Raw genomic sequence first — 13906 nt, 5'->3', positions numbered from 1 at the left:
GTACACAGGCTGCACGTGGGCGGGGTCAGAGCATCAGTGGAGCTCCCGGCCCCGCCCCTCTCAGCTGGCTAGCGTGGAATATATCCTCCCATGTCCTCTGTGCGCTCTGCAAAGCTGTCATCGGGGCGACAATTCACGGGTGATGTGGGCCCACCCAACAAAGCATCAGTGGAGCTCCCGGCTGTTGTAGTGAGAGCAGAGAGTGGAAGCCCCGCCCACAGCCCTGAATGTATGTAGTGAGTTTGGCTGGTCAGGTATGTCCTTACAACCATAAAATGCCTGAATGTTTAAACCCTGAGCTGTGTTATTTAACTGTAAAGCTGTGCATTGCTAAAAGTCCTCTGACCATCCCCTGTATAATGTCTGCAGTCTCTGATTGTCTCCTGCAGTATGTCCGCAGTCTCTGATTGTCTCCTGCAGTATGTCCGCATCCTCTGATTGTCTCCTGCAGTATGTCCGCAGTCTCTGATTGTCTCCTGCAGTATGTCCGCAGTCTCTGATTGTCTCCTGCAGTATGTCCGCAGTCTCTGATTGTCTCCTGCAGTATGTCCGCAGTCTCTGGTAATCTCCTGCAGTATGTCCGCAGTCTCTGAATGTCTCCTGCAGTGTTTCCACAGTCTCTGATTGTCTCCTGCAGTATGTCCGCAGCCTCTGATTGTCTCCTGCAGTATGTCCGCATCCTCTGATTGTCTCCTGCAGTATGTCCGCAGTCTCTGGTAATCTCCTGCAGTATGTCCGCAGTCTCTGAATGTCTCCTGCAGTGTTTCCACAGTCTCTGATTGTCTCCTGCAGTATGTCCGCAGCCTCTGATTGTCTCCTGCAGTATGTCCGCAGTCTCTGAGTGTCTCCTGCAGTATTTCCGCAGTCTCTGATTGTCTCCTGCAGTATGTCCGCAGTCTCTGATTGTCTCCTGCAGTATGTCCGCAGTCTCTGATTGTCTCCTGCAGTATGTCCGCAGCCTCTGATTGTCTCCTGCAGTATGTCCGCAGCCTCTGATTGTGTCCTGCAGTATGTCCGCAGTCTCTGGTAATCTCCTGCAGTATGTCCGCAGTCTCTGAGTGTCTCCTGCAGTATTTCCGCAGTCTCTGAGTGTCTCCTGCAGTATTTCCGCAGTTTCTGATTGTCTCCTGCAGTATGTACACAGTCTCTGATTGTCTCCTGCAGTATGTCCGCAGCCTCTGATTGTCTCCTGCAGTATGTCCGCAGCCTCTGATTGTCTCCTGCAGTATGTCCGCAGTCTCTGGTAATCTCCTGCAGTATGTCCGCAGTCTCTGAGTGTCTCCTGCAGTATTTCCGCAGTCTCTGAGTGTCTCCTGCAGTATTTCCGCAGTTTCTGATTGTCTCCTGCAGTATGTACACAGTCTCTGATTGTCTCCTGCAGTATGTCCGCAGTCTCTGAGTGTCTCCTGCAGTATTTCCGCAGTCTCTGAGTGTCTCCTGCAGTATTTCCGCAGTTTCTGATTGTCTCCTGCAGTATGTACACAGTCTCTGATTGTCTCCTGCAGTATGTACACAGTCTCTGATTGTCTCCTGCAGTATGTACACAGTCTCTGATTGTCTCCTGCAGTATGTCTGCAGCCTCTGAGTGTCTCCTGCAGTATGTCCGCAGTCTCTGATTGTCTCCTGCAGTATGTCCGCAGCCTCTGATTGTCCCCTGTAGTATGTCCGCAGTCTCTGAGTGTCTCCTGCAGTATGTCCGCAGTCTCTGATTGTCTCCTGCAGTATGTCCGCAGCCTCTAATTGTCTCCTGCAGTATGTCCGCAGTCTCTGGTAATCTCCTGCAGTATGTCCGCAGTCTCTGATTGTCTCCTGCAGTATGTCCGCAGTCTCTGATTGTCTCCTGCAGTATGTCCGCAGTCTCTGATTGTCTCCTGTAGTATGTCCGCAGTCTCTGATTGTCTCCTGTAGTATGTCCGCAGTCTCTGATTGTCTCCTGCAGTATGTCCGCAGCCTCTGATTGTCTCCTGCAGTATGTCCGCAGTCTCTGATTGTCTCCTGCAGTATGTCCGCAGTCTCTGATTGTCTCCTGCAGTATGTCCGCAGCCTCTGATTGTCTCCAGCAGTATGTCCGCAGTCTCTGAGTGTCTCCTGCAGTATTTCCGCAGTCTCTGAGTGTCTCCTGCAGTATTTCCGCAGTCTCTGATTGTCTCCTGCAGTATGTCCGCAGTCTCTGATTGTCTCCTGCAGTATGTCCGCAGCCTCTGATTGTCTCCTGCAGTATGTCCGCAGCCTCTGATTGTCTCCTGCAGTATGTCCGCATGCTCTGATTGTCTCCTGCAGTATGTCCGCAGTCTCTGGTAATCTCCTGCAGTATGTCCGCAGTCTCTGAATGTCTCCTGCAGTGTTTCCACAGTCTCTGATTGTCTCCTGCAGTATGTCCGCAGCCTCTGATTGTCTCCTGCAGTATGTCCGCAGTCTCTGAGTGTCTCCTGCAGTATTTCCGCAGTCTCTGATTGTCTCCTGCAGTATGTCCGCAGTCTCTGATTGTCTCCTGCAGTATGTCCGCAGTCTCTGATTGTCTCCTGCAGTATGTCCGCAGCCTCTGATTGTCTCCTGCAGTATGTCCGCAGCCTCTGATTGTCTCCTGCAGTATGTCCGCAGTCTCTGAGTGTCTCCTGCAGTATGTCCGCAGTCTCTGAGTGTCTCCTGCAGTATTTCCGCAGTCTCTGAGTGTCTCCTGCAGTATTTCCGCAGTTTCTGATTGTCTCCTGCAGTATGTACACAGTCTCTGATTGTCTCCTGCAGTATGTCCGCAGCCTCTGATTGTCTCCTGCAGTATGTCCGCAGCCTCTGATTGTCTCCTGCAGTATGTCCGCAGTCTCTGGTAATCTCCTGCAGTATGTCCGCAGTCTCTGAGTGTCTCCTGCAGTATTTCCGCAGTCTCTGAGTGTCTCCTGCAGTATTTCCGCAGTTTCTGATTGTCTCCTGCAGTATGTACACAGTCTCTGATTGTCTCCTGCAGTATGTCCGCAGTCTCTGAGTGTCTCCTGCAGTATTTCCGCAGTCTCTGAGTGTCTCCTGCAGTATTTCCGCAGTTTCTGATTGTCTCCTGCAGTATGTACACAGTCTCTGATTGTCTCCTGCAGTATGTACACAGTCTCTGATTGTCTCCTGCAGTATGTCCGCAGCCTCTGAGTGTCTCCTGCAGTATGTCCGCAGTCTCTGATTGTCTCCTGCAGTATGTCCGCAGCCTCTGATTGTCCCCTGCAGTATGTCCGCAGTCTCTGAGTGTCTCCTGCAGTATTTCCGCAGTCTCTGATTGTCTCCTGCAGTATGTCCGCAGCCTCTGAGTGTCTCCTGCAGTATGTCCGCAGTCTCTGATTGTCTCCTGCAGTATGTCCGCAGCCTCTAATTGTCTCCTGCAGTATGTCCGCAGTCTCTGGTAATCTCCTGCAGTATGTCCGCAGTCTCTGATTGTCTCCTGCAGTATGTCCGCAGTCTCTGATTGTCTCCTGCAGTATGTCCGCAGTCTCTGATTGTCTCCTGTAGTATGTCCGCAGTCTCTGATTGTCTCCTGTAGTATGTCCGCAGTCTCTGATTGTCTCCTGCAGTATGTCCGCAGCCTCTGATTGTCTCCTGCAGTATGTCCGCAGTCTCTGATTGTCTCCTGCAGTATGTCCGCAGTCTCTGATTGTCTCCTGCAGTATGTCTGCAGCCTCTGATTGTCTCCTGCAGTATGTCCGCAGTCTCTGAGTGTCTCCTGCAGTATTTCCGCAGTCTCTGAGTGTCTCCTGCAGTATTTCCGCAGTCTCTGAGTGTCTCCTGCAGTATGTCCGCAGTCTCTGATTGTCTCCTGCAGTATGTCCGCAGCCTCTGATTGTCTCCTGCAGTATGTCCGCAGCCTCTGATTGTCTCCTGCAGTATGTCCGCAGCCTCTGGTAATCTCCTGCAGTATGTCCGCAGTCTCTGAGTGTCTCCTGCAGTATTTCCGCAGTCTCTGAGTGTCTCCTGCAGTATTTCCGCAGTTTATGATTGTCTCCTGCAGTATGTACACAGTCTCTGATTGTCTCCTGCAGTATGTCCGCAGCCTCTGAGTGTCTCCTGAAGTATGTCCGCAGTCTCTGATTGTCTCCTGCAGTATGTCCGCAGCCTCTGATTGTCCCCTGCAGTATGTCTGCAGTCTCTGAGTGTCTCCTGCAGTATTTCCGCAGTCTCTGATTGTCTCCTGCAGTATGTCCGCAGCCTCTGATTGTCTCCTGCAGTATGTCCGCAGTCTCTGGTAATCTCCTACAGTATGTCCGCAGTCTCTGAGTGTCTCCTGCAGTATTTCCGCAGTCTCTGAGTGTCTCCTGCAGTATTTCCGCAGTTTCTGATTGTCTCCTGCAGTATGTACACAGTCTCTGATTGTCTCCTGCAGTATGTACACAGTCTCTGATTGTCTCCTGCAGTATGTCCGCAGCCTCTGAGTGTCTCCTGCAGTATGTCCGCAGTCTCTGATTGTCTACTGCAGTATGTCCGCAGCCTCTGATTGTCTCCTGCAGTATGTCCGCAGCCTCTGATTGTCTCCTGCAGTATGTCCGCAGTCTCTGGTAATCTCCTGCAGTATGTCCGCAGTCTCTGAGTGTCTCCTGCAGTATTTCCGCAGTCTCTGATTGTCTCCTGCAGTATGTACACAGTCTCTGATTGTCTCCTGCAGTATGTCCGCAGCCTCTGAGTGTCTCCTGCAGTATGTCCGCAGTCTCTGATTGTCTCCTGCAGTATGTCCGCAGCCTCTAATTGTCTCCTGCAGTATGTCCGCAGCCTCTGGGTGTCTCCTGCAGTATTTCCGCAGTCTCTGAGTGTCTCCTGCAGTATTTCCGCAGTTTCTGATTGTCTCCTGCAGTATGTACACAGTCTCTGATTGTCTCCTGCAGTATGTACACAGTCTCTGATTGTCTCCTGCAGTATGTCCGCAGCCTCTGAGTGTCTCCTGCAGTATGTCCGCAGTCTCTGATTGTCTCCTGCAGTATGTCCGCAGCCTCTGATTGTCCCCTGCAGTATGTCCGCAGTCTCTGAGTGTCTCCTGCAGTATGTCCGCAGCCTCTGAGTGTCTCCTGCAGTATGTCCGCAGTCTCTGATTGTCTCCTGCAGTATGTCCGCAGCCTCTAATTGTCTCCTGCAGTATGTCCGCAGTCTCTGGTAATCTCCTGCAGTATGTCCGCAGTCTCTGATTGTCTCCTGCAGTATGTCCGCAGTCTCTGATTGTCTCCTGCAGTATGTCCGCAGTCTCTGATTGTCTCCTGTAGTATGTCCGCAGTCTCTGATTGTCTCCTGTAGTATGTCCGCAGTCTCTGATTGTCTCCTGCAGTATGTCCACAGCCTCTGATTGTCTCCTGCAGTATGTCCGCAGTCTCTGATTGTCTCCTGCAGTATGTCCGCAGTCTCTGATTGTCTCCTGCAGTATGTCCGCAGTCTCGGAGTGTCTCCTGCAGTATTTCCGCAGTCTCTGAGTGTCTCCTGCAGTATTTCCGCAGTCTCTGATTGTCTCCTGCAGTATGTCCGCAGTCTCTGATTGTCTCCTGCAGTATGTCCGCAGTCTCTGATTGTCTCCTGCAGTATGTCCGCAGTCTCTGATTGTCTCCTGCAGTATTTCTGCAGTCTCTGAGTGTCTCCTGCAGTATTTCCGCAGTTTATGATTGTCTCCTGCAGTATGTACACAGTCTCTGATTGTCTCCTGCAGTATGTCCGCAGCCTCTGAGTGTCTCCTGCAGTATGTCCGCAGTCTCTGATTGTCTCCTGCAGTATGTCCGCAGCCTCTGATTGTCCCCTGCAGTATGTCCGCAGTCTCTGAGTGTCTCCTGCAGTATTTCCGCAGTCTCTGATTGTCTCCTGCAGTATGTCCGCAGTCTCTGATTGTCTCCTGCAGTATGTCCGCAGTCTCTGATTGTCTCCTGCAGTATGTCCGCAGTCTCTGATTGTCTACTGCAGTATGTCCGCAGCCTCTGATTGTCTCCTGCAGTATGTCCGCAGCCTCTGATTGTCTCCTGCAGTATGTCCGCAGTCTCTGGTAATCTCCTACAGTATGTCCGCAGTCTCTGAGTGTCTCCTGCAGTATGTCCGCAGTCTCTGAGTGTCTCCTGCAGTATTTCCGCAGTCTCTGAGTGTCTCCTGCAGTATTTCCGCAGTTTCTGATTGTCTCCTGCAGTATGTACACAGTCTCTGATTGTCTCCTGCAGTATGTACACAGTCTCTGATTGTCTCCTGCAGTATTTCCGCAGCCTCTGAGTGTCTCCTGCAGTATGTCCGCAGTCTCTGATTGTCTCCTGCAGTATGTCTGCAGCCTCTAATTGTCTCCTGCAGTATGTCCGCAGTCTCTGGTAATCTCCTGCAGTATGTCCGCAGTCTCTGAGTGTCTCCTGCAGTATGTCCGCAGTTTCTTATTGTCTCCTGCAGTATGTACGCAGTCTCTGAGTGTCTCCTGCAGTATGTCCGCAGTCTCTGGTAATCTCCTGCAGTATGTCCGCAGTCTCTGGTAATCTCCTGCAGTATGTCCGCAGTCTCTGGTAATCTCCTGCAGTATGTCTACAGTCTCTGAGTGTCTCCTGCAGTATTTCCGCAGTCTCTGAGTGTCTCCTGCAGTATTTCCGCAGTTTCTGATTGTCTCCTGCAGTATGTACACAGTCTCTGATTGTCTCCTGCAGTATGTACACAGTCTCTGATTGTCTCCTGCAGTATGTCTGCAGTCTCTGATTGTCTCCTGCAGTATGTCCGCAGTTTCTGATCGTCTCCTGCAGTATTTCCGCAGTCTTTGATTGTCTCCTGCAGTATGTCCGCAGTCTCTGTCTCCTGCAGTATGTACACAGTCTCTGATTGTCTCCTGCAGTATGTCCGCAGTCTCTGATTGTCTCCTGCACTATGTCCGCAGTCTCTGGTAATCTCCTGCAGTATGTCCGCAGTCTCTGATTGTCTCCTGCAGTATGTCTGCAGTCTCTGAACCTCTCCTGTAGTATGTGTATTAATGTGCCCCTTTACTTGCTCAATTATTTGGGATTGCTCCACTGCTCAGTGAGAGGTAATGATATGTATGAACCTCTAGCAACCAATCAGCAAACAGTAGTGATCTGCTTTAATCTCTAGCAACCAATCAGTAAGTGCTAATGATGTGCTGTAACCCCTAGCAACCAATTAGTGAGCGCTAATAATGTACATTAACCTCTAGCAACCAATCGGCAAGCAGAAATTATGTGTTGTAACCTCTAGAAACCAGCCATTGAGCAGTAATGATAGGCTGTAACCTCTGGCAAACAATTGCAATTGCTGCGTGATCTGCTGCAGTAAACTGATTTTGAGTTTACCTGCTATTTTTTGTATGTCTCAGAATGGAGGGGGGGGCCCCAAGAAAATGTTTGCCCAGGGCCCAATCAAAATTAAAGACGGCCCTGGCTATGTTGCATTCAGAGGTGTAAAAGAAATGCCAAACACCCCTGAAAATGACTTTTTTGTGTCTGCATGCATGAGGCCTTCCTGGTATGACTTGTTCAGGCTGATACAACTAAAAGTAGACATTTGTACAGATATCATTCCACAACACACGTTGTCACCACGCTGACTGTCCCCGGGCACTTTTAGGTCACACTGTGTCTCTCCAGCTGCCGTGGAACCACAAGTCCCAGCATTCTCTGGTTGCACACAAGCGACCTGGAGCTCTACAACAGTTGGAGCGCCACAGAGACCCTGTACACCGCAAAACCAGCGCCGACCACGTGACTGACTCCGCCGCTTTCCCGCCACGTGACGTCAGGGAAGCCCTGTGAGTGAATGGAACGCAAAGTAGGGCGGGGCCGCTCTTGACGTCCAGGTGACGTCCTCCGTGACGCACAGTTCCCGGAAGTGGAGTGCACTAGGTGGAGGTGGCGATTGTTGTTGTGGTGAGGAGCCCCAGGTGCGCCCCCCTGACACCTCCCGTCTCTGTACCCCGCAGTACGGCCCTTGTGGCATTGCAGGTAAGCGCTGTACAGCGAGGTGGGGGGAGGGAGGTGTGGGCACGCTGATTGTCATGGAAGCCGGTGTGTGTGAGGCCAATGCCGGGGGCTGGGACAGAGCAGGCCTCAGCATTGTGTGTAGGTCTCCTAGTACAATAGGCTGAGCCAGAGCTACGTCACCTGAGGAGGACTGCAAGTGTCAGCGTGTGGCTGGGCTGAGGGGAGAGGCTGGGATTTGTAGTTCCACATCTGTAATGACATGACTGAGCTCCTGGTAGGGGTTGTGTGTCAGTCTGTGTACTGGAGGATTGGGCCTCATGCACTTAGGAGGTTTTTTTTTTTCTCTGCTGGAGGGGAGGAAAAAGCAGCGTTAAAATGCGCCCAAAGCCCTGTTTACAAACGCGTTAGATGTCTAAACCTTCATTTCATTGGCTGGAGTATTAATTTATTCTGAAGAAAAAACACACTATTAATCCTAAAATGTACCAACCAGCAACTTTTCTGTGAGATACTGACACAAGTGACAAAAAAAAACATAGATGAGCTGCGCTAAAAAATATATTACAGTTCTAAATACACAATAAATATATATATATATATATATATATATATATATATATAGTAATAATCCAGTGAAGAATGATCAAATAGTGATCCAAAGCTAATTTGAATAAACAGTGAAAATGATTTGTCCAGTAATATCAATCTTCCAATGCTTCTGATGGATTTTCTGGATCTTCACCGCCATCCAACTCCTTTGCAAAAGTCATCATGCGAATAGACACCACCACCAATGGCTGAAAAAGAGGCACCTGGGCGATATCAAACGTATGACGAAACACGTAGGACGGAGAGACGTGCTGACATCACTGCTGTACTCGTGTCCCGGAAAGACAGGCTTTTGTATGTATGCTGGCTACGCATATGAATTCAGGCGTTTTTACACTACAATCTTGTAAGTGCAACTTAATATAAAATCCTCAAAGTTTTAAATATGCAGAGTTTTCTTCATTTTTGGGACACCTCTATGATCACTGCATGGGGAGGATGGATATACCCTGTTTAGAAGACTGACCTGAGTAAAGGGCCTGGCTGGGTATGGAGCTACAGGTGTTTTTGACCTTTTTGTAATGAGAGGTCTATCTGATCCGGTAAGCAAGCCCTTTTTCAGCCATTGGTGGTGTCTATTCACATGATCACTTTTCAAAGGTGTTGGATGGTGGTTAAGATCCATCGGAATCACTGAGCATTTTTCACTGGAACATTTATATTACTTAACTCTTTATTGGATAAATCATTTTTACTGTTTATTCAAATTAGCTTTGGATCACTTCCAGTTATTTGATCATTCTTCACTGGATTATTACACCTTTTGTTATATATATATATATATATATATATATATATTTTGTATTAATATATGTAATGCATTTTTAGCGCAGCTTATCTATGTTTAATTCTGGCCATTGGAGTTAATGAAGTGCTAATTGCAGCCAGTGCTTAGGAATGTGGGGCAATTTTTTAATTTTATTTTTTGTGTGGCGAAACACTCCTCGCTTGAATGCGCAGGCACTAGATTTTTTTTTCTGCCTCTAAACACGTGTGTGTGTGGATACATAGGGGGGGTGTTTAACTACTTGCCAAACGCACTATAGCCAAATGACAGCTACAGCGTGGCTGGCCAGTTCTGGGAGGGCAGCATACGACGTCCTCTTGTGATCGCACCTGCTGCGGCGCGCTCTGTGATCAATGTGTCACTTGGACACACATGATCACAGATCGAGATAAAGGGCCAATCGCAGCAGGCCTTTTACCATGTGATCAGCTGTGTCCAATCCCAGCTGATCACAATGTAAACACAAGCCAGTTATCGGCATTCCTTTCCTCGCGCTGACAGCATGAGGAGAGCCAATAACCAGCAATGATTTAGCACAAGAGTGTGAAGCATGTTTGCTGACCAAGCACATACCGTGTGTGTCATGTTGCTGCTTTTATGAAGTTTTAAAAAAAAAAAAAAAAAGTGGTTTTATCCCTGGAAGTGTCGCCAAGCTCTCCTTTCACACAGGCTTTCTGTTTTTAGGCTGACCTGATTGGAAGCTCCATGCAGATCTATAAGCTAATGAATGTAAACAGTTTTGTGATCCTTTACATCCACCTACCCCGGAGCCCACCCAGGTCTGGAGAAAGACTGAAAACCACTGCTTCCTTTTCAATTTTCCCAGACCTAAATGTGGCGGATCGGAGGTAGCCTGTTGTAAACAGATACAAGTCTAACTACATCCAAGAGCTTATTTCCAGCATGGGTCTGCCACAGGCTGCTACCAACAATGCAGACAAATAAACTGATCGTTCTACTCAGAATCAGCAGGGGGATCTGTTCATGGATTCCCTGCTGAACAGAGCACAGCCACGTGAAAAGACCATAAGCTGAGAACGGGACTGGTGTAAACTAATAGGTACTCCTTGACATTAAAAGAAAAAATATATATTTCAAGTTAAACTCTGTCACTGGCATCAAATTATGGGTGGCATAGTGGTGTAGTGGGTAGCACTCTCGCCTAGCAGTAAAAAGGGTCACAGGGTTCTCCCTGTGCCTGCGTGGGTTTCCTCCGGGTACTCCGGTTTCCTCCCGCGCTCCAAAGACATGTTGGTAGGTTAATTGGCGTCTGTCCAAAATTGGCCCTAGTATATGAATGTGAGTTGGGGACCTTGGATTGTGGGCTCCTTGAGAGAAGGGACCAATATGAGTGTGCGATGCATGTGCGGAGCGCTGTGTAATGATGGCGCTATATGGGTACCTTAAATAATAATATAATAGATGAGCATCTTAATGAGACACAATGTACAGGGATAGGGACAATTGTAGATGCGCACCCATACTCACTCAGGTTGAACTGGATGGACTGGTGTCTTTATTCGACCTCACTGACTATGTAACTGTAAATTGAACTCTAATTGGAAAAGCCAAATAAACATTTTGCTGCTTTACAGACTTATATTTTAGAGCAGTGATCTCCAAACAGCAGCCCTGGGGCCAGATGTGGCCCTTTGCTTGCCTTTATCAGGTCCTTGGGATACTATTCCTCCCACTGATACAAGGCACTATTCCTTCTGCACCAAAAATGGGGCATAATTCCTGTCATTGATACCAACAATAGGGCACTATTACTACAACTGACCCCAACAATGGGGAGCTATTCTCAGTGACACCAACTGCAGGGCCCTATTCTTCTCATTGACACCAATGATGGGGCACTATTCCTTCCCCTAATACCAACAATGAGGCAATATTCCTCCCACTAATACCAAAGATATGGCATTGTTTACTACCACTGGCCACAGTCCAGTTCCCTCAAAGTCTGAAGGACAGTAAACTGGCCCTTTGTTCAGAAAGTTTGGAGACCTTTGTTTTAGTGTGTGTATATATATATATATATATATATATATATATATATATATATATATATATATATATATATATATATATATATGTTTTTTGTTTTGTTTTGTTTTTTTTTTTTTTTGGGAAATTGTTTTCAGTAATTAAAGTCTTGTAGAATATTTAAGTCTCTTGTTTTTTCTGTACTATATATTTTTTCCCACAACAAAGAAAACTTATGAAAAAGGGACTCCTGTCAGCCAGAAAAAAAAGTGGGGATGTTGCCTGTACTACCAATTTGATTCTCACATTTATTTAATCTGTGGTAGAAAGATGACAGCAGGAACAGCCCTGGCCGGCATTGCTAGTAAGGGAATCAAGAAGTGAAGCCTTGGTTCCCTACTGCGCAAGTGTGAGTCGCACTGCGCGTTCTGCGTGGTCCCTGCTGTCTTCTGGGACAACGGGGGGCACGAAGGAGGGGACGGACATGGCGTAGATCGCTGCGGGTACTGCGGCGATCTTTTGATGGAAGTGGGAGCAAATACCTGTATTAGACGGGTATCTTCTCCCCCCCGAAAGGTGCCAAATGTAACACCGGAGGGGGGGAAGAATACGGAAAGCGGAAGTTCCATTTTTGGGTGTAACTCTGCTTTAAATTCCTTCTATCATTTATAGGCAGGTTATGGAGATGGATTTGCCGATGCATCTGTTCACTGCCTTGTTTTTCCTTCATGAGTCTATTGAACACGTTCTGGACAGGCACTGTGGTTCTGATTAAAGCACTAGGATAGTAAGCTGTAGGGGAGAGGGGTATTTTGGGCTACAAGAAATCAGGTCTAGTCAACGTTTACCTTTCAGTGAGTGCCTGAACTCTGCATGATCTCTATGGTTGCTGTTAGTACAAGTCAAATACTGTAGTTAATTCACATTCACCATATAGAATTATCTCTAAAGTGACTCATCGTGAATACTTGCAAGTGCTAATTTTCCCTGCAGGAGTTGCTACTTGAATGCCAGTCTGTATTTATCCCAAATCTGCATTATCTTGCTTGTTTCTACTTACTGTAAGTGCCCACAGATTTAGAGGAACCTGTTTCGAATGTGAGGGCTGTCTTTGTTGGCTTGATTTTGAAATTGCAAGATCTCAGTCCTCGTTATCCTTTTTTTAAAATTTTGGAACAAGCCTGTTTTGCAAAAGTTGTTTAGCAAAAAAAAAAAAAAAAAAAAACTCAGCAGTTATTAGATACCACCAAAAAATTTTGTTTGGGTACAGTGTTGCATGACCACGCAATTGTCATTCAAAGTGTAACACCACTGAAAGCTAAAAATTGGCCTGGGCAGGAAGGGGGTAAAATTGCCCAGTATTGAAGTCCATTGTAGGGATTAAAGACCAGGACTTCAGCACCACTAGGAAAAATGTATAGTCGAGAAATCCCTGTGATGCTACATTTTAAAGTGCATCTCCAAAAGTATGGAGAGATTAGAACCTCTGTTTTTATTGCTGTGTCCCTGGTATGGAGATTCACCCTCTGTGTTTTAGAGCTGATGACCAGGACAAAAAGTGATGGGAAAAACTTAAGGGTCCACTGTTCCAGGGACAACTGTCTTAAGAGGTGAATTCCTCTCACTTCCTGTTGTGTATCTGGATGATAGCAAATCGCCCCAATGGAACACAGACAGCAAAAAAAAATAAACTGATAGGAATTTTATCCCTTCCCTACTCTACCCAAATCTATATTAAAAAGTTTTGATTTCTCTGTAGTCTGCTAATTTTCAACTTGTGATGGGTACCTCAATGAGTATTTCTTTTTCAGGGAATATTTCTACTACTTACAGTAAGTTTCTCAAAACAGTCATATCTGAAACAGATATCAGTCAGTATTTTTAGTTATTAAAAAAAAATTGTAAAAAGCAATTGTATGTTAACCACTTGCCGACCAGGCTTTTTTGGTACTTTTATATACTTTTTATTTACAAGTTTAAATCAGTATTTTTTGCTAGAAAATTACTTATAACCCCCAAACATTTAATATATAATTTTTTTTTTTTTTTAGAAGAGAAGCTAGGTAATAAAATGGCGATCGTTGCAATTTTTTTATGCCACACACTATTTGCGCAGTGGTTTTGTAAACCCAATTTTCTCTAGTCATCTTCCAGGACGGCACAACCTGAGAGATGACTGGTCCACCTGACAGGAAACACAATCAACACAAGAAGTTAAAAGGCCCCTCCCTTCCCCCTGCACCTCAGTTCTTGATTGTGTTTCCTGGCAGCGAAACGTTTGTTATTTTTTGTCAGACCTGAAGCTGATAGCGGACGGCCCCCCCCCTGCGAGCTGGACGCCAAAGCCAGGCAGGGCTGCAGGTCCAGCCAGGGCTCAGTCCCTTCTCAGGGGGCCCCAATGGCCAGGGTTTTTTCTGGCAAGGAGCCTTCCGGGCACAGAGGGGTTTCCCAGAGCTTCTGTGGGCACATACCTCCTTCTTTGCCTTCCACCCAGTCCAGGTACATGGGAGCTGAAGGAGCCGGAGGGTCAGCTGGAGTCCAGGCTGCTGGAGGAGAGGTCGTCCGTCTCTTGCAATTGTCTGCCCCTTAGGGAACCCTGGTAACACTCCTGTGCAAAAGTCCA

General features: G+C 47.3%; 1 protein-coding gene across 1 annotated transcript in view; it reads left to right on the top strand.

The window, feature by feature from the left end:
• The first annotated feature begins 7795 nt into the window (after positions 1-7795).
• MAFK (MAF bZIP transcription factor K) overlaps positions 7796-13906 on the top strand; it is a 57335-nt gene continuing 51224 nt past the window's right edge. Inside the window, exon 1 of the mRNA XM_073636745.1 lies at positions 7796-7922. The gene's annotated coding sequence lies outside the window, so the exon portion shown is untranslated. The remainder of the gene's footprint in view (positions 7923-13906) is intronic.

This window comes from Aquarana catesbeiana, linkage group LG06 (genome assembly GCF_042186555.1).
Source record: "Aquarana catesbeiana isolate 2022-GZ linkage group LG06, ASM4218655v1, whole genome shotgun sequence".
NCBI classification, from domain to species: domain Eukaryota; kingdom Metazoa; phylum Chordata; class Amphibia; order Anura; family Ranidae; genus Aquarana; species Aquarana catesbeiana.
This window is presented reverse-complemented; position numbering and strand designations above follow the sequence as displayed.